The sequence below is a fragment of the Scomber scombrus genome, chromosome 11, assembly GCF_963691925.1.
Source record: "Scomber scombrus chromosome 11, fScoSco1.1, whole genome shotgun sequence".
In the NCBI taxonomy this organism is placed as follows: Eukaryota; Metazoa; Chordata; class Actinopteri; order Scombriformes; family Scombridae; genus Scomber; species Scomber scombrus.
The window spans coordinates 22,290,330-22,309,755 of NC_084980.1; the positions used below are offsets into that span (position 1 = coordinate 22,290,330).

The 19,426-nt window shown below is 42.2% G+C and overlaps 1 protein-coding gene across 1 annotated transcript in view; it reads left to right on the top strand.

Moving 5' to 3' along the window:
* The window catches only part of LOC133990692 (zinc finger E-box-binding homeobox 1-like), a 71,885-nt gene that overhangs the window by 729 nt on the left and 51,730 nt on the right, over positions 1 to 19,426 (top strand). The gene's annotated exons all lie outside the window — the stretch shown is intronic.

The following is a 19,426-nucleotide window of genomic DNA, read 5'->3' on the forward strand; positions in this document are numbered from 1 at the left end:
GTTGTCTCTCTCTGTGTCTCTTTTTGTGTGTGCATGGGCTTTGGTCGGGTCCACTGATGGCAAAAAGACATTGGATGTTTATTTTATCTCCACCTCAACCCCTCCTTCTCCTCCTCCTTGCTACAGCTGCACATGTTTCCTTGTTTTAAGGTAAGGAGTTGAAATTGATGATCCTTACAGAAGTAGATATCTTAATTAATGCATTTTTTCTTTATTGCATACATCAGTTTAGCTTCATTAATTAAGTTCTTTTTTTGGGATACCTTTTTTGCTTTTTTGCAGCAATTGCTGGCTGCAGTTTGGACATATAAGGACATATTCTCAATTTGGCAAGCACAGGTTTTGACCCAATTTGTCTTGTTTCTGTGGTTTGTCATTGTTTATTTAGTGGTTTCATATATCTGTTTGTGATATCACCGCAATAAGCCTGGCTTCATTAAAATATATTGTTGATTGTCATAGAAATTAGGCTACTCTTCTTGCACAATTTCGACTATAACTTTTTGCACCTGTAAACCTTTTTCATAGCAATGCTGGCCGCAGTTTGGACATATAAGGACATATTTCAAGGTTTTGAGACACTTTATAGTGTATTTGTTGTTGTCATTGTTTACTTAGTGGTGTCTGCCTATTGCAATAAGCCTGTAATATCACCTGAATAGAGCTTATCTTTTTACAGTGAGTCTAAATTATGAATTACATGCTATAAAAAGTGGAATTTAAACCAAAGCTGTTGCTTTAACTTTAAATATAGACGGCTCCTAGGTGTCGGTGTACCTCATTGGATGGTTTCTCACCTGTACTCCCCCCCTTGTTTCATCGCATCAGCCAATAAAAAAAGTAAACCCATGAATATATATATATATATATTTTTGGGTTATGAAGCTCGGTGTGTGTATATGTGTGTGTGTGTGTATGAGCCAAAGGGGCTGGAAAGCACCTTTTTTTCTTCTCCCTCCTCCTGCTGCTGACGACACGACGGTGACTCGGTGCGTCCGTACAGGAGCCATCATCATCATCATCATCATCATGTTTACCTGAACGCGCGGATAACGGGGGGCTGACAAATGGCCTAGAAATAGACAGAAATAAACACCTGCGGCTCTCCACCGTAGACGGATCGGGGATCTGCGTCGTTTTCCTTTTTAAAAAAAGGCTCCGCGTCTCTTAAGGAGCCTGGAAAACCGCTCCAAATGTCAACTTGTGCAGGTAGAGATGATTTATTAATTAATTAATTATTTTTTTTTGTATTTGTAGTTTTCACCGTGTGCCCCTTTGCCATGCCACAGCTTCGCATGGATGCTCGCCTTCCCTTAATTTCTCGCGGGATTTATATCTTCCCCCCCATCGACACGCATTTTCTGACCCACTTGAGCATGTTTTTTATCTTCCCCCCTCTTTTTTCTCTTATATTTCTGTGTGTGGCTCGCTTTGATCGAGTGCAGACTGCATCTCTCCATCTCTCTCTATGTCCGTGTGCGTAAAAATAAACCCGAGCGGTGCATAAGGTGGTTATTCTTGTTATTCCCCTCACCTTGTGTAATAACATTGCTTTAGGGCTCACCGTCAAACCTCTCGTTTCCATCTATTGTGTTGAGGTAATTCGTTATACAATTTCCTGAGCAGTGTGCGGAAGGGAATGGCGGTCAGTACCATTACTGCAGTGAAGGCGGGGTTGCTGTGTGGTTTTTTTTCTTTTTTCTTTTTTTTGCTGGACCGGAGACAGCCAGGTACGCAAGGTGATGCAACACCTATATAAAGGTGTATTTTTAACCGTGATATCCTCAGAGTGTATGACACAAATACTTAATTGAAACATCCCTTAGCGTTTCATTTAGTTTAACTTTCCAATAATATAACGTTAAATGCCCTCTTTTATTATGTGGATGGAGAGCATCCCGGTGCGCACAATCAAGATGGCAAAAGGTGGCTGTGATTTCAGAGCGCACTGCTTTTCATCTGCTGCAGGTGATAACTCAAATGCTTCTCGTTTACGTCTAATTTTCCCCCCACATTATTTTCCACCATGCATCAGCAAAAAAAAAAGATGTATTATTTTTATTTTATTTTAGGAGTCTGTTTCATCCACATGCTTGTTCACAGCCTTTGCATATCCAAGAGCTGATGAGCCAAACACTAATGTAGCATGACCTCCAGCCTGTCATCACCGTGATGAGGCAAACAGCTGCAGATACAATACAGTTCATAAAAGCATTCATTATTAAGTGCTTGTTATGTCCTTAAATAGTTCATATGCTCCTCATCATTTGATACCAACGCTGACTTTAGTGTGAGTGTCAGCCTAATGGGGGGATGCACTCTCCCATCTATGTCATCTAAGTCAGTAAAAAGGATTGTTGATTGGTTTACCTGAAACTGGATCCAATCCTGATAATAACTGATATTACTCAGGTGACTGGAGATTCACTTTACACACCTTAATGTTTGAGACATTATAGAAGGAAAGTCTTCGATGATTATGGTCATGAATGATCTTTTGTTTTCTTGATTAATCAATTAGTTTAAGTCACACAATAGTTGTATTAAGCAACATATTCAAATCACTTGTGTCCAACCGACTGTACAAAGAAAGAGAAGCTGGAACAATGTTTTTACTTATTACTTTAACCATTTATTGATATTGTAAACATTGGCTAATGTTGACTATAGCTCATGTCATTCATTACCTGACTAATCCTTCTAGTTGTCCTATTAAAGCAAATGAAGACAGTTTATTTTAGTAGCTTTTTAGGTTATATTTGTTGTATTTCTCTTCACATCAAATGCTCTGACAAAAAACAAAGAAAATATCTGGTATCAGTGGCTGTCACAGGCCATCCAATCATTTCATTAAGCCCTCATGAATCGATTGGATGGCCCACCTGTCTGTCTACCTGCTAATACTCACTGCAGCGGCCAATCACGTAAGCTGGTGGTCAGAGAAAAGACGCCCACACAGGAAGAACTCTCCACACAACCATTGATGTGTAGTAGTGTACATGTAACATGATGACAAGTAAAGTTAGAAAAATAGTGTTTTGGGGGGGAGTGGCTTTAGATGGAGGCCTGAAAGGAGGAGCTGGGATGCTTTTTTTCGGATGGATATATTAAAAATTGAACCCACTCTTGCTAGTTTCTCCAAATACCTCACATGTGCCACCCTCTGTCTTTACTTTCCTGTTTATGAATCATTATGGGATACAGCCTGAGGACATCATAAGGGAAACACCTTTTATATCCAAATGACATCATGTTAGACACAGGATTATGTTATGACAGAGTGTGGTGTACATGGTTAACAATAACTTTGCATCATAAAATATGTGTTAAAGCTGATTTCACACCTACAGTGCAGAAATTAGCATGGTGCATTTTTGTTTTGTTTTTGTGGTTTTACTTCCACATCGCCTAGCTGAACTGCAAGTGAACAACAGCTTGTTAATCAGTGATACCTAATAGTTTATTAGACAGGGACTGGCCAGAGGTGAGAGTCAAAGGGTCCAAAACAAATCTGATTCCAGTCCCTGTAACTTAAACTTAACACCCGTCTTTGCTTTTTTAAAGAAGTGAGCAACAGTTTAGACTTTGCTTTGTGCTTGATTCATTTTTTAATGCAAAAGCAAAGCTGCTGTGTCAAGTGTTAAACCATCATCTCTTCAATGTTAAACCTTAATATAATGAGATAAGTCTGTAGTCATAGTCTTAGTCATAGTAAGCTAAGATTATATTATTCTCACCTATACTTTTGTTTTCTTCTACAGAGAGCTGAACTTAAAGAGTAAATACTCCAGATCTGCATGTTGTTCGAAGTAGTTCGAAACAGTTGGCCTTGCTCTTCTTCTTCTCTACATAAGTGACTTCCCACTCGGCAGCTGCTGTAAACACGCCGTTATAAAAGCACAGCGAGTAATGAGTGGAATCTAGCTGTAGACCTGCAGAGAGACACCCCACAACCTTCACTTTTCCCCTCCGTACGCTACTTTTTCTTTAAATTAAACCCACATTACATTACAAGCTGGAAGTCGCATCCTTGTACACAAATAAATGCAGAGTATTTATTTACCTAAACTTAACTGCTGCCTTCACACACTTGTTTTTCAGCTCGGCCACATGCTGAGCGCCTACTGTAAATGGCAGGTGTCGTCTCCTCGGTGTGCGCCGCCCCGCTGCCGCTTTGGTCACGGGTTTGTCATGCAATGCGTCTGCTTTAAACCTGTGTGTGTATGTGTGTGTGTGTGTGTGTGTGTGTGTATGTGTGTGTACAAGTACGAGTGCGCTCTCTCAGCTGGACTGTAATCTAACACACTGCAATTTAGGCACTACAGGAATGCGGCCTGGTGTTAACATACCTTGAAAGGATAAACACAGCGGCCTACTTCTCAGACTTGGACGTCTCACACGTATTAAGCCACTCAGAGCTCCGGCCTTCGCCAGAGTCTGTCTTGCCTGACCTCTTGGAAGTTTTGTGGAGTAACGGTACTTAGCAGGGGAGAAGGTTTAGGGTTTAAACTTTATTTATGTTATGTTTATAACAGCTTTCAATATCTCTGTCCACTGACTGATGTTTTATATCAGCTCTATCAGGTCAGGAAAGTAGACGTCTGTTGATTATAAAAGTGCTTTGAATGACTCTTTTAAAGGGATAGTCTTGTGTTTTTGGTGATTGGATCAGCTTGTTATTGTTTGATGTGTAGATGAGTAACATTTTCCGCCCTGCGACATTTTTCGAGTGTCTAGTATTTACTCGGCTCTCTTCTGTAGATGCAGAAAGCTGTAATGCCTTGCATGTGTTACAAGCCAGATGTGCATCATTGTCCAAGGGGTCATGAACTTTAACCCTTTGTTGGTCACATCAAGAAAGTGCTATTTTAAAGTGCTCAGTGTGGTGAGATTTATTGAGTCTAGTCTGCACAGATATTAAGAAAGTGCTTTTCCTTCCTCTTTGAGACCATGACAACATAAAACATGTTTTTTTCTCATTGACCCTACATGTTAAGTTTTACAGACCTCTACAGACCTCATTCAGACCTCATTTGTTCAAAACTTTTTAAAAAACATGTTAGAGACTCATTCTGTTCAAAAATGTCTCCAGCAGGATCTTTTATGTCAGCAGTGATTTGTGTTATTCTTCATTTAGCACTAGCACGACCTGTATCTATAGCAACCATAACACAATCTGGTGGTGTTTTTGTGCATTACATACCTCATACAAGTGGTAAAGTTGAATGGGTTCAATAGATTTGTTTTTGACCAGATATCATGACACAAAATGACCTGAGCACACCTACAAAGGCTTGAACTGAGCTTTAATGCTGTAAAAATGCTGGATTAGACTCAGTTTATCAGTGTTTTTAGACTGTAACACACCGTGGCACACAAGCTCAATCACACTCACCTCAAGCAAAAAGGGTTAAATATAAAAAAAGCTGCATGTTTATAGGGCTTCTTTTGTCTTTATGTATGAATGAGGCGTTTTCTCGCAGTCATCCTGAGGTGCTCCAGTTCCAGCTGTCCTACAGAGCAGAGAGGAGTCATGTGAGTGTCCTGCTGCTGCTGCTGCTGCTGTTGCTGCTGAGCTCATACCGAGCATTTGTTTACAGCTAATATGCCGCGTCATCGGCCGCCTTTATCCGGGCATTCTCATTAGATTAGCGTGATATCAAATAATGGATGTTATAATGTCGCGCAATTGGGTTTAATCAATGCAATTAGACAAAAATCCGACTTGTTATTGTGTCTATTTTAAAATCTGCACATGCTACATCCAAACTCGTTTTAAAAGGAGGCGTGTTCTTTTATTGTGAAGTTTTACCATTCATTTATGTTAACCTGGATGTAATGTGAATATTTACGCACACTTCATCCTTGCGGTGTGTTTGGGAGATGGTGCTGTCGGAGGGAAATGGTCCTGAGTGGTGATAGAAGCGGTGTGGTCGACAGCTGTTAATTGATCCATGATCGTCGGTCAGTCGTGTTACTCTCTCCTTGTGCTAAAGAGCCTTCAGCTTTTTTCTCTCTCTCTCTCTCTCTCTCTCTCTCTCTCTGTGTGTGTGTGTGTGCGCTGCTTTCCCTGCACAAATGGGCCTGTGAAATGACAAAGCACTACAGGATGTCTTTAGCAAGTCAGCATTAACCCCTCCCATCGCCTTTTACGGTCCAGAGGGGGAGGTGCATTAGGGCTACTGATGCTGCTGCTGTGACTAATTGTGTGTGTTAGCGTGTATGCAGGAGTGAGAGTGTGTTTGTGTGTGTGTGTTAGTGTGTGTGTGTGTGTGTGTGTGTGTGTGTGTTAGCATCAAGGTGGGAAACAGCTACTTTCCTCCAGGCTTTGCATAACAACGCAGGCCTGCTTGTTTGGATTTACATGCATTAGCACGGCGTCTGTGAGAGAGAGAAGCTGGCGTTCCTGCTGATGCTGTTGCGTTTCAATTAGATAGAGACGGCCGATAAAAGGCACCTTGACAGATCAGGCATGGTGAAGTCGAGGCAGATGACTCAAGAAACACACGCATGCACACACACACACAAGGTTCTAAAACAAGGCTAAACAGCACACTCCCCCGCATCTGACTTTCAGCATTAAATCAGATAAAGGAGTCAGAGCCTTTGACATTAACTAAAGCATTAAACAGACATGAATGTGATACTTTTGGAGACGCAACAAATCAGAACAGCGTTGCCGATATATAAATAGTCACTTAACACCTCATTTCCATCCAGTGAGAGGCTCAAACCTTTCCAAATATCAACTATGACCTTTTGTGGTTAATCTGATGGGTTTTTAACGGCGTCATAAGCCAAAGGTGGCAGAGTTTGTTACCATAGAAATAAGTTTTCACACAGCAGCAGCGGTGATATCCACAGCTCGTGTTCAGGATATCGAGCGTCCGTGCTACTCCGGTGTTTCCGAACCCCTTAAAATGCTTAAACGACACATTGTGAAAGTGGCCTCAGTCACATGACGAATGAGTAATGTCGTGCCTGTTGCCATGCAGGTGTAACGCTCAACGTGAAACCTATTTTTAGTCTCATGAAAGGGAAACGGTGCTCTGCTCCTCCGATCGAACACGAAACTGAGAGCAAACTTAATTGTGTGGCATTTGAACCTGGAGTCTTATAAGTTGTCTCTTTCTCCACTGTCGCCAACACTGATTTTAAGAAGAGAAAGCCCACCGCCCCCCCCATTCCCACCCCTTCCTCATTCACACACACTCACAGATGCAGCCACTCACTCGACCCTCCCAGTCCTCCTCAGAGAGGTCAGAGGTCAATCTAGCAGCCACAGAGCTGTGTTACATCACAGAACACATGGGGGGTGGGTGGCGGTGTGCGTGTGTGTGTGTGTGTGGAGGGGCATATGAGACACACTGTTTGAACTGCCCAAGGGAAGAATGAACCTATGAGTCTGTCCACTCTTGATTAAAAGCTCTACTTTTCTCTTTTTAGAGCGCGTCATGTGAAATGACTTTTCTCTGACTCATTTATTTCTGTTCTGACTGCTGTCTGTTCGTCTTGCCTCTCCCCTGTGTGTGTGTGTGTGTGTGTGTGTGTGTGTGTGTGTGTGTGTGTGCCTCACTTACTGACTTGAATCTCAATGCTTTATCGGAAAGCACAGATTTGATTGGCTGAGTAGCATCACGTGATATGATTAACTAGGCATGCAATTGGTCTGTGCTCTGAGTTTCCTGGACTGCTAGACCAGTGCCGTAAAGACGAAAAAAGAAACGAAACGCTCCGTCAAAATGTAATAATACTCAATAGTCAATCAGGTATAGGTCCAAGTCTGGATAGGATGGAGTCTCAGTCCAGATCTGGATGCGTTGTGCCTATTAAGTGACCTATTTAGGAACTAGTTGCTGACTCAAAACACTCTTACTGTAGTGTAAAGGTGTTACAAGTGAAAATCATTAGTAGCCCATGATCGTGTGATGATAATAATGATTGTGTGAAATTTTAGCAGCAGCACTTATAATGATTATAAGGGGGGAACAAAAGAAAGGATTCTTACTAAGTTTCAGTATTGACACACAATGAAATCATAACAAAAGACACAAAACATTGAATATATTGAATAATGACGCTAACTTCTTTACTGTCACTTCACTGGATGTGTCAGAGTGAATATTTGGCTCTTTCTTGTACCAGGTCATGCTTACCTGACTCAATTTGAGGGGATAAACTGCACTTGTAATTATATCAGCTGTGCGAGACTTGACCTGCAGGACAGCTGGACTGTGAGGAAGGAGTCGAGTTATCTCACATGTCCAGAGTTAAGAGAAATCAAGAGAAAAAACACCCAACATATGTCGTTTATGTGGCTGTAATGTCATGAAAGACATTCAAACATGACAGAAAGTGATGTGCAGCGCTAAGGTTTAAAAGGGTTTTTTTATTTGGCGTGTTAAATTCAAATAAGATTATAGTCTATATCCAAGTCCTCCTCTAAACTTACAGTGCCATTTAAAAACAAAAAAAAATTTATTTGCCTCCTACGCTTCAAAAAACAAAAACCCAAATGTGGAACCAGAACTGAAATTTTTACCTCAAGCGCCACCGATGCATAAAATCACAGCGGAAACGCCAAACTCGTCTCAGCACTCTCTCTTCAAGGTGGCCTAACTCATTTCCACGTCTAACCTGCTTTACCGATGCCTTTCTACATTTCCCATTCAACCTCTTGAATATTCATGTGTTTAAGGGGCTCAACTTTAATCTGTGCTTTGCTGTTAACTGTGAAGGACTGCCTGTGGTGAAGGGACACAGTTTTATTCTTCTTCATCATCATCTTCTTGTGCTGCTGCTGCTGACCAGTATCCCACCTCAAACTGCTCAAATGTGTGTCAGTATGTTAGATCGCCTGCATATGAGAGCATGTGTGCAGTTGCATGAGAGTTAAATGAGTCTATACGTGTGTTTTTGAGTTTTGTGAGTTTGTGTGGTCGTGTAGATTAAAGTCGGTGTCGTACTCCGCTAAAGTCTTCGTGGTGTTAATTTCGTCATCAGAGGGTATACATGTAGGCCAGCTCCAGTTTGCTGTGACACCTACGCTACAACCAGTGGACGCTAATCTACCTCGCATTAGTGGAACATGTCCTTTTAAGTGCACTCAAGAAAGTGGTATAAACTGAACTGCTACACGTCCGCTTTGGAGTATATATTCTGGGCTAAAGTGTGCATGCAGACCAGTGTGTGTCAAAAGAAAGAGTCCCATTCAAAGTGTTGCTTGTGGGTGTGTGAGTGTGTGTGGAGGGAGAGGAGAGGGGGGAGCAAGCCTTTCACTCTCACCCGGTGGGAAACTCCTCTCCCTCTCTTTTGGTGGTGGTGGACATTTGCATATCTCGCCATCCTCTATTCTCCCCTTTTTTTCTTTTTCTTCTCCTGCCGCCTGAGAAGCAGAACAGAAGCTGTCGGCTCCCGGAGCTCAGAGGAAATCAGTGAATACTCAACCCAAAGCTGCTGCCTGCCCCGTCTGTGTGCCTGCCTCCAGGCACAACAGCGAGCCGCAGGCGAGGGTGGCGTACAGTAGGGAGCGAGTGGAGCTGTAATCCTGTGTGTGTTGGTCATTGAAGTGGAATATCGCTTGTCTGTGATAGGCCACTCGCTTTGATTAGCTTCCATTTAAATTGGGACACATCTCAAAGATAACCCCCCCACCCCCAAAAAAAGGAGACCTGTAAATGAATATAAAACAGCACAAAGTTAAAGCCCACATTAATATGAGATAATAATATGAGACCCTTACATTCTAATTTGCTTGAAACAGGTGAAATTGACCTTCTTTAGATCAGAAAATTCAACTTATTTCTAACGCAGGTGATTTTCTTTTTAAAGGGATGTTGAATAAATCTGCATTAAAAAAACAGAAGATGCCTCAAGTTTATATGGCTGACACTTTATTGAAGAAAAGCCAGTTTTGGTGATTTTTTTTTAGTACAAATCATAGGAGGGAAAGTTTTAGGGAAAAAGAAGGATTTAATACTCAATGATTTCTTGACCATTTTTTTAACCTCAAATAGCACAGCACGCTTACTAAAGTTAAACAGTATATAGTCATGGAAAACAGTTTTTTCTTTTTTTAGGAATGTACCATGGCATATCCATTTTTGAAGGTTTTGCCATGCTCGGATGCTTTCTCATAGGAACCAGATGATTTTTTTATAGGAAGATTTAACCGTAAGAACCACAGCGGGTTATTTATTCTGATTCCAAATTTTTATGACTCTAACAAACCAAAGCTTTATAAAAACCACTACCCAAACCAATGAGTTATTTCAACTTATTTCAAAGTAGCAGATTAAATGAAGCTTCAGAAAGAAAAAAAAAAAAGTAAAAAAGCTCAGTCGGCCTACCAGCAAGCCTCACTGGTCTCAGGAGATATAAATCATAAGCGGTGGACAGGTGTGTTAGGAGGGGTCTGAGCTTGCTAAAGACACCCTGGAGACCTCAAAGGGTACAGCAGCAGCAGGATAGGTGGGAGTGGAATAGAGAATTAGATTAGAAGCACAGTAGAGTGATTTATTTCTTCTCCTCCACGCTGTAGTTAGCTTTCCATTCAAGTCTTTTCGGGTCTCATGTTATGGCGTGATTGAAATGAGCAGAGCCGAAAAGAGAAATGGCAAAATTTGATGCAGAAAACTCGACCGTAGAGTAAGTAAAAGGGCGTAACAGCGATCACACACCTCACTATGCAAAAAAATAATAATTGGCAAGTAAAATCAGGCGTGTTAATGCCCCCTCTCTGAGGCGTTGTTCCAAGACATTTTGGGAAATGTCTGTGCTCATTAACCTCCTGTTCACACATACTGAACAGACGAAAAGTTGCAGGCTCCTTCTTGCCTCCTAACGAGGTAAATTACATACTCAGTTCTGATTGGGCAATTATTTTCTCCAAGGAAGTTCATTTCCACACATCGTTTTTTTTTCTCATTCAAGTCCCAGTAGTTCATTCAAGTCATATTGCAAAAAAATCTGAATCTTCATGTATGTTATGAACCTGTCTGCTTTTAATATGTCTGCAATATTTAATATGTCTAGGTGTGGTGCAGAGTGGGGCTGAAACAATTTGAGTCAAATATCGGCTGGTTTTAGCTTCTAAAAAGCAAAGATTTGTTGCTATTCTGTGTTTAAATCTGTGTAAATTGAACACTTTTGGTTATTTTTTGGACATTTAAAGACGTCATCTTACAACAGGCAGTTTTCCACCATTATCTGACATTTTATAAGCAATGTAATGATTATAAATGATTGATTCAGACAATATTCTGCAGATTAAATGAACATAATTGTTAGCTGCAGCCCTGGTTAATTAGTTAATATCTGTCAAATGATGAAAAATGAATCGAGGACAATTCTTATAATCAATTCATTGTCATTTATTAAGAAAGAATGCCTCACAGTCTGTGGTTCCTGGTTCTCAGGTGTGATGAGTTGCATTTGTCTTTGTTTAATCATTTCATCTTTGTGTTTCTGGAGATGTAAATTTGGGTTCTGGGAAATAGCGATGGATATCTTTCACTATTTTCACCTTATAGACTCAGAATAATCCACAGATAAATCAAAAATCAGATTAATTTTCTCTTGCGATCATGATTTTTTTCACTGCATAAATGTATTTCTTACTTGGACGGAGTCAGAGCAGGTGTGTTCCCCTCTCCCATCATGACGGATGGATATTGAGTGAACACAATGGGATGGAACAGAGGATTTGATTAGAAGCTGAGTAGAGATGCGCAATGTGGATTCTCTCTTTGTGTCTTTCCTCCATCCTTGTGTCCTGTGGGCTTGATTTGCAGTGCATGGAGCAAGTGGGATGATATATGACGCCGTAAAAGTGGAGGAAGAAAGAAGAGAGACAGAGAGAGACACAGAGACAGAGAGAGGGAGAGAGGAGGTGAAACACAACTCTTGCATGCAAACAAAAATATGCAGGTCTATTCAAATCCTGTAATAAACTGTCAGCGTAGATTTAGATTTGTTTGTTGACAGAGGAGAACATTAAGAGTCGTCCTTTTTAAAATCATGGAAGCAAATTTACGCTCGAATGAAAGAGAGAGCTGGAGAGGCTGAAAGAAAGGCAGTGTTGTTATTGAATTACAGGTGATGGCTGCTAATTGGGCCCTCCAGAGATTGTGTATGTGTGTGCATGTGTGTGTGTCGGTGTGTGTGTGTGCGTGTCTGTCTGGCTCTGGGGATGCAGGCTTGATGAAGCTGTTAGGGTAAAGTGCGGGGGCCCCCAGCGTGCTCCCTGAGTGCTGTGCTTTAGAGGCCGTCCTGTCCCTGTGGAGGAGCGCTAATGGAGGCCACCCAGCCCTGATGAATTACACACCCAAGCCCCGGATGGATGGAGGGACGACTGAGCCGGGGGGGCCGGGGGGGGTTGTGATGCTGCTGTAATTGAAGAGAGCGCTGAGCGAGAGGAGTGCTCAGTTTTTGATGAGCTGCAGGCAAGAAGAAACATGTTCGCGCCAGAGATGTGACAATAACTGCACCACTCCCACCCCACCCATCACTCCCACCATCACCATCACCCCACTGTGGTTCTTGGCAGGGTGTCAGCAGGGGCCCTGAAAGTCATACTCCACTCCACTAGCTTTTTACATGACTACATGTTGTTGTAATATCAGTCCAGTGACGCATGTCTCTGGAAACATTCGCAACAAGAGGTAAAGTAGTTTATGTTTACTGTCAGAGCGGTCGCAGCTTGTTTGATAATCAGCCGGTTTGGGATTTATGAAGCACAGATGTTGAATATTTGCTGGTTTTTTCCACCTTTTTCCCCCCACATTTCTTTGAAAATTGAATATCTTTGGATTGAGAGTTGTTGGTCGGACAAAACAAGCAATTTAAATTTAAAGACACGTCGCCTTTAGTTTAATTTGGTCTAGTTGAGTTTATGTTGGTCACTGAACTCAAACACACACGTACAAACAAAGCAAACAATCATTCGTCCCCGTTCCTTGTTCTTAATCTCCACTGGAACTGATGGCAAAAGGGAAAACAAAGGTATAAATAAATAAATGAATAAATAAAATAGTTTCCGACCGATATGGTGCAGGCTGAAGCATTGGTTTACACATCATCCAGCTGATCAGGTGCTGGGAGGCAAGGAAAAAAATACAAATGTCTGAAATGAGAACCACCGGATTAAACGAGTGATCGATTGATGGAAAACAATCATTATTTGTAGCTGTGATCACCACAATGAAGGAAAAAAGCACTGGAGACAAAATAAAGATGTTAAAGCTTCCATGCTCTCAACAGGACAGATGTCGTAATCGTGGACTGGATTTAAGCCTCCAAGTCTGTTGTTTAGACTTTTGACTCTATACTCAGTTGCAATGTGTGATATCTGTTGTTTTTGTGCACCTCAGTGTGTAATAACATGTGTAAGAACCAGAAGGTTTTAAGTTTCCTTTCCTTGTGTATTGTTTTGCATCATAAATGGTACAAACAATAAGTATTAACCTATGAAATTGAAGCATTTTGGATTAAATTGATCACCAAATTGCACCATATTCCTCCCCCCCACCACACACTCTTCTCTTTTCTGCAGCCACCGTGATCATCAGGAACCCACTTTGGCAGGTTTTTGTCCATCAAAGCAGTCTTTGGCATCGGGGCGTAGCGCGATCATCGAGGTGTCAGCTGTTCAGTCTACGAGCGACGCGTAGAAACAACACAGCCGGCTTCTTCATTGTTTTGCTTGTGTGTTCGTGACGCTTGCCTCTCGGTGGGATTTTGGCTCCCTCTACCTACGCTGAGGAAAATCTGTTGGGGGGTGGGGGGCAAAGCCAGAGCCCCTTTTCCTCTCTCTGTCTGTGTGTGTGTGTGAGTGTGTATGTGTGTGTGTGTGTGTGTGTGTGTGTGTGTGTGTGTGTGTGTGTGTGCGTGATTGTGTGGCTTGTTATGTCAGGATGTGAGGGACGCAGTTCGCTGTACGTCCTGACAGAGTTTCCTCTGTAATAGTGCTGCAGCAGTGTCGGCCGGGGTCATTGTGTGGCCTCGTGGCGACCTTACAGTTTGCTCAGTGTGTGCACTCACCAGCCGACAATATGGATTTCATAATTTTTGGGTTAAACCTTGCAGCAGGTTTTATCGGCGCTGGTGCTGGTGCAGCGCTGCGGAGCGAATGTCAGGGAATCTCTGTGTTATCTGTACACCTGCCTAGGTAAACTGTCATCTCTGTGCTGTGTGCTGTGTGCTGTGAAGTGTAAACATCAGATGTCAAACCACACAGTCAGCTTGGATGAGTTACAGTTGATCTTCACAGTTTATTGACAGCATAGAAAAGTGACACCATCCACAACAACAACACACTGAAATCCAGATAATTTATAATCTATTTCAGCTCAATTTGGGCAAATGAGATGACTTACTCTTGGCTTTAAAATAAGACATGATTTAGATGTCGAATTACGGCGGTGACCTCAATCTTAAAAATGTTTCTAACCACCTCTTATTGAAAGCTTACTTTCGAAATTAGCCGTTGACTTTTGGATACAGTCAACCAGCGAGACCCAAAAAAAAAAAAAAGTTTTTAATTTCCTGCCTTCATCAAAGTAAAGTAATCTAAGCAGAAGTCTGGCTAAGCTGCAGTTTTTCCCTTTTTGGGTTATCGGTTATAAGAGAATTGGCACAGGTGCAGCTCAACTGGGTTTCATCACGGCTGTTTGTTTTCCCCCTCTGGTCTCATGCAGCAGGCATGTTAATGTTAATGTGAGCTCAGAGATGCTCGCAGTTAATCTCACCAGCTCACACTGCTCCAGACCGCAGAGGCTCGATAGTTGCCAGTCAACGGTGTGTTTGAGTGTGGCGAGGCAAAGCAAAAGATCCTCAATTTGTATTTATAGGTGTGCACTATCTTTACTTGTTTACTATTTCTGCACCAGTGTCACTAAACCTAATTCCTGCACACTTTTGTCTTCAGTCAGTGTGTTCTTGAAATGAACAATTTGGAAAAAGAAAAAGGTGCATATATGAAACATGTTAATCCAAATAGAATAGATCTGGATTGTTTTGCAAGAATAACAAAAGTAAACTCTACTCTATTTTACTTGTTGAAAGGTAGAAATAGAAGAGGATTAAACTCTTTTCTTTATTGGGCAGTCCAATGCAGCTTAAAAAACTAAAATAAGATACTAATACACACACGCACATCTCACCCATACCCATGACCACATACACATTCATACACATACCCATAAAACGTTAAAATATGGTCTAAAATATAAATAAATAAGGGGCAATGATAAGTACATGAAAATATGTTTATTGGACGTGACCTGGAATTTTCTTCCGTTTTTGGTCCTTAAATTTAAGGTGGTTGCCGAGCTCCTGCCAGCCCCCCCCCCCCTCTATTTCTCCCACTCGGTTCACGTCTGGGAAAGTCCAGTTTATGTATGTTGTACCCTCATCAGCACTTTAACACACTTAAAACAACTGAAAACTAGCAGAAAGAAGCAAAGTCTGGGATTTGCTGCTAAGTGTTAGTATGTGTGGATTGGTGGTGGTGGTGTATGCGCCTGTGTGTGTGTGTGTGTGTGTGTACCCTTCACAGTGTAGCAGGTGTGTCTAGGCCTCAGCCCCATTACAAATCTCATAAATACCACCTGACACCGTTACAGCAGGCAGCCTTCGATATAAACTCTCCTCCCGTGGCGTGAGCATGCAGCCCTTCAGCAAAATTATATTATACCACCCTTCAGGGGGAGGAAAGCTATACCCCTGCCCCGTACCTCCTGTACAGACAGACTGAGCACACATACTCTCTACTCTCACGCTGCGCCTCCTCCTGACTATAAATCTGAGCTGTTTTTACTTCTATATTCAAAGCGCTTTGTATCAAATCTGTTTTCTTAAAAGCTCCTCATGAATTCATTTGACTCCATCCTACTGTAGCTGGCTACTGGTCCGTTTTTTTATTAAAGTGGATCCTTCTTCCACTGCTATAATTTGTAATTGCCACACATGTTCATTTGAAAGTTTAACCTCGGCCAAAACACACACACAGTCGCTTCCAGCACACACCCGTTTTCGGAAGCATTAAAGTGTACATCAAATTTAATGGTGCTTAATGAGACAAAACTACTGCAGAGAGCAGTCTAACCCTGCTGTATCCTTTAAGTGTTACGCCAAATTGGGCACATTTGCGTTCTAATTATAAATATTTGTCTGACATTCACTTTGTACAGATGGACCTCGGCGGTGTTTTGCAGTTTAGTCCCTTCGCCGCCTCTCCTGGATGACATTTCACTCCACCAGCGATCCGAACGTGCTTGACATTTTGCTAAACTGCGTTCGGAAGGGTCCTGCCTGTCCCTGTGTTTCCCTTCCCCTCCTCCCTGTATTGTGTGACTGGGTAAACAGGCACTCACACACACACACACACACACACACACACACACACACACACACACACACACACACACACACACACACACACACACACACACACACACACACACACACACACACGCTGCCTATACATCTGGGGAGTTTGTACGCCTGCAGGTTTAGGATTATGCCTTTTGTCTTTTAGAGCCTACCAAGCACAGAAAGGCCTTGAATTGTTTCTTTATTTTTTTGAATGTTTCCCTTAAATACACCTGTAAAGGAAAAGGAGGAGTGTTTCAGTATCCTCTCTAAACAGGCCAGTGTTTTTACAGTCTGTACACGTGCCTGCGTTATCTTTCCTTTGCCCAGAGACATAAAAAAAGAAAGCGTGAATAAGCATTTTAATGCACCAAATAGGACTGTTTGATCCATTCGCTTAGAAAATGAAAGGTTAATAGAGTTTATCGGAAACATTCCCAGATAATACTTGGACTGTTGAACCTTTAAATTTACCCAACATGCCCGTCGTTCAGCTCCAACAACCCCCCCCCAGAGGTTCGGTTCAACTTTTAATCCAACGGCTGCAAAGCATATGGAGATCGTCCTCCTCCCCTCTGTTACTATTACTGAATCAGTGCCACAACCGCACCAGCTCTCCTCTGATGCCCCGCAGAAGAGTCTCAATCCCCACAGCTTGACGCTCCCCCCTCGCCGACAGCCGTTCAAAAGCGCGAGCTAGCTAGCGGCCCGGCGTCCAGACGGCGACGGATGGGGTCTTCATTTAAGCGAGGACACGGTTACCGCCGTGCCAGACGAGGCTCCGTGCCAGAGATCTTGCCCGCAGAGCTGGCCGATGCTGCTGCCAACTCTCTGACATACAGTAGATGGGTGGGTTTTTTTTTTTCTGTGCCAAAAGTACAGTGGTGTGATTAAGTAATATGATGTAAGATGGTGGGATGGTGTGAAGCAGCATGTGGATTTTGAGATGGAGATGGAGATGTCGTTGGTGGGGGAAGGAGGGGAGGGAGGGGAAGGAGGGAGGGGGGAAGCCGCAGCGCTGTCCGCTCTCCATCTGTGTTCGGATTGTGAAGTCAGGCTGATCACTGGATACACAGACCCATTCATAAAGGCTTAATCTGTGGTGAGCAAACATGACTTTATTTGTGTGTTAATCAGGGGCAAGACGTAATTAGTCACCGTCAATAAGAAGTGAAGTGAAGAAGTTGGGATTTGCAGTTATACTGGTGGATTGATGTAGTATTTGGTTTTATTTTTATTTAGACATTTTTAAGTGAAAGTAGAAGACTTGAAAGTTAAATTCAATCCCATGTGTGTGTATTGGAAGTCCGGTTTCTTAAATGTGGATTACTTTAATACATTTATGCTCATTTATTAACCAACATTCAAGTAAGGAAGAATCACAACTGCTGCTGATACTTTTTAAGATGGTGTGAACTGTCAGTGAGAGCATCTGTATCTTCTGTAATGTGACTGATTTTTCTGAGAGAAGACAGAAAGGCGTCGTGTAATCAGGAGATTGAGATTTGAAAAGTTAGCGTGTGACTTTCAAGTGATCAAACTGTACAGTGTTTTATCATGGGAAAGAACCCCATTTGATGTGAGAAAGGTGATGCTTTTTTTGGACACAATACCAACAAATATTAAAGCATGGACACAGAATAAGAGCTTAAAAATACATTTACTATTTCACACTGCGCTCAAGCCTAAGCCGAACCTGTAGAGTATTTCAGCAGGTCATTTGGCATCATGTTTGTTTGTTGGCTGTGATTTCTGCACTTTAACTGTAAGGCATGTGTTTAGATTGATGTTACATTACAGTTGACCTCAGTGTGCCCAGACAGCTGAGTGTTATCCAACAGCATTTCTAACATGAGAGCAGCAGCAGCTTGTGTGTGTGTGTGTGTGTGTGTGTGTGCATGTTCAAAGGCTAAGGGCAGACACATATGAGGTTTGCCTGGCTGGGTGGTAAGGTAAGCGCTTAGTTTAGTTTAGCGTAGCCTAGCGAGGCACATAGCACAGATACATAAAATGCTCCGGGCGATACACACTTCAGCCCACAGCGATAGCTCGTGTTGCAGAGACACACGTAAACACACACAGACGGCATGTTTTCGCACATCCAAACGTTCAGAGTTTACTAATGCCAAGCAGCTCTTTGTAACCCGGTGGAAGTCTACAGTTATTCGACCTATTTCCCAAGGAGTTTTCTGCCAGAGAGAGAGAGAGAGAGAGAGAGAAAGAGAGAGAGAGAGAGAGAGAGAGAGAGAGAGAGAGAGAGAGAGAGAGAGAGAGAGAGAGAGAGAGAGAGAGAGATGTGTGAGCTGAATACTGAGCAGGTGAGAATAAGAGGAAACTGGAGGAGTAGCTGGTAGTGAGTATAAGATCATGACCAAAGCAGTGCAGCTGCTGGGATATAAATCCGGCTCACAGGGATGATTATTGATAAGATGGAAGCGTTGAAACACATGTTGTCAAGCCTCCTGATCAAGGCAAGAGGGGTTTCATGCCAAACTGAGAAACTTATTCAACTGCAAAAAAGGTTTATGCCTAAAAAAGTGAAACCAAACATTTAATATAAGTTAGAACAAATGTGTATGTAAGGAATGAACATCTGGGAAATGCTTTTTTTCTTTCTCCAAAAGCGGAAGGGAAACATTTTAGAAACCAATGCTTGATTGTTAAACATCGTGGCATTGAATAACGTCCACAGGGACAGAAAAGGTGCCAAATTCACTGACTGTAGTTTATCGACCGGATGTTAGGATTTAGCCGAATGCTTCTACATTACCTGATTGCTTATAGGACGTTATTTGTTTGGCATCAGTGAGGAAGGAGACTAATTGATATTACATGAAGTCTTCGTACAAGTTGAAAACACATCATCATCATGCGAGTCTGGAAAAATCAGGGCGCGGGTCGAGAAACGCGAGATGCGTCGGAGTCCTTCTACTCCGCAGCTCCTGTCTCTCCCCATTTATATATTTTATGATAATCATTATATTGTAAATGGTTTTTGAAGGTTGTGGCTAGCAGGGTGAAGCTCAGGGAGTGGACAGAGTGTTAGGTGTGATTA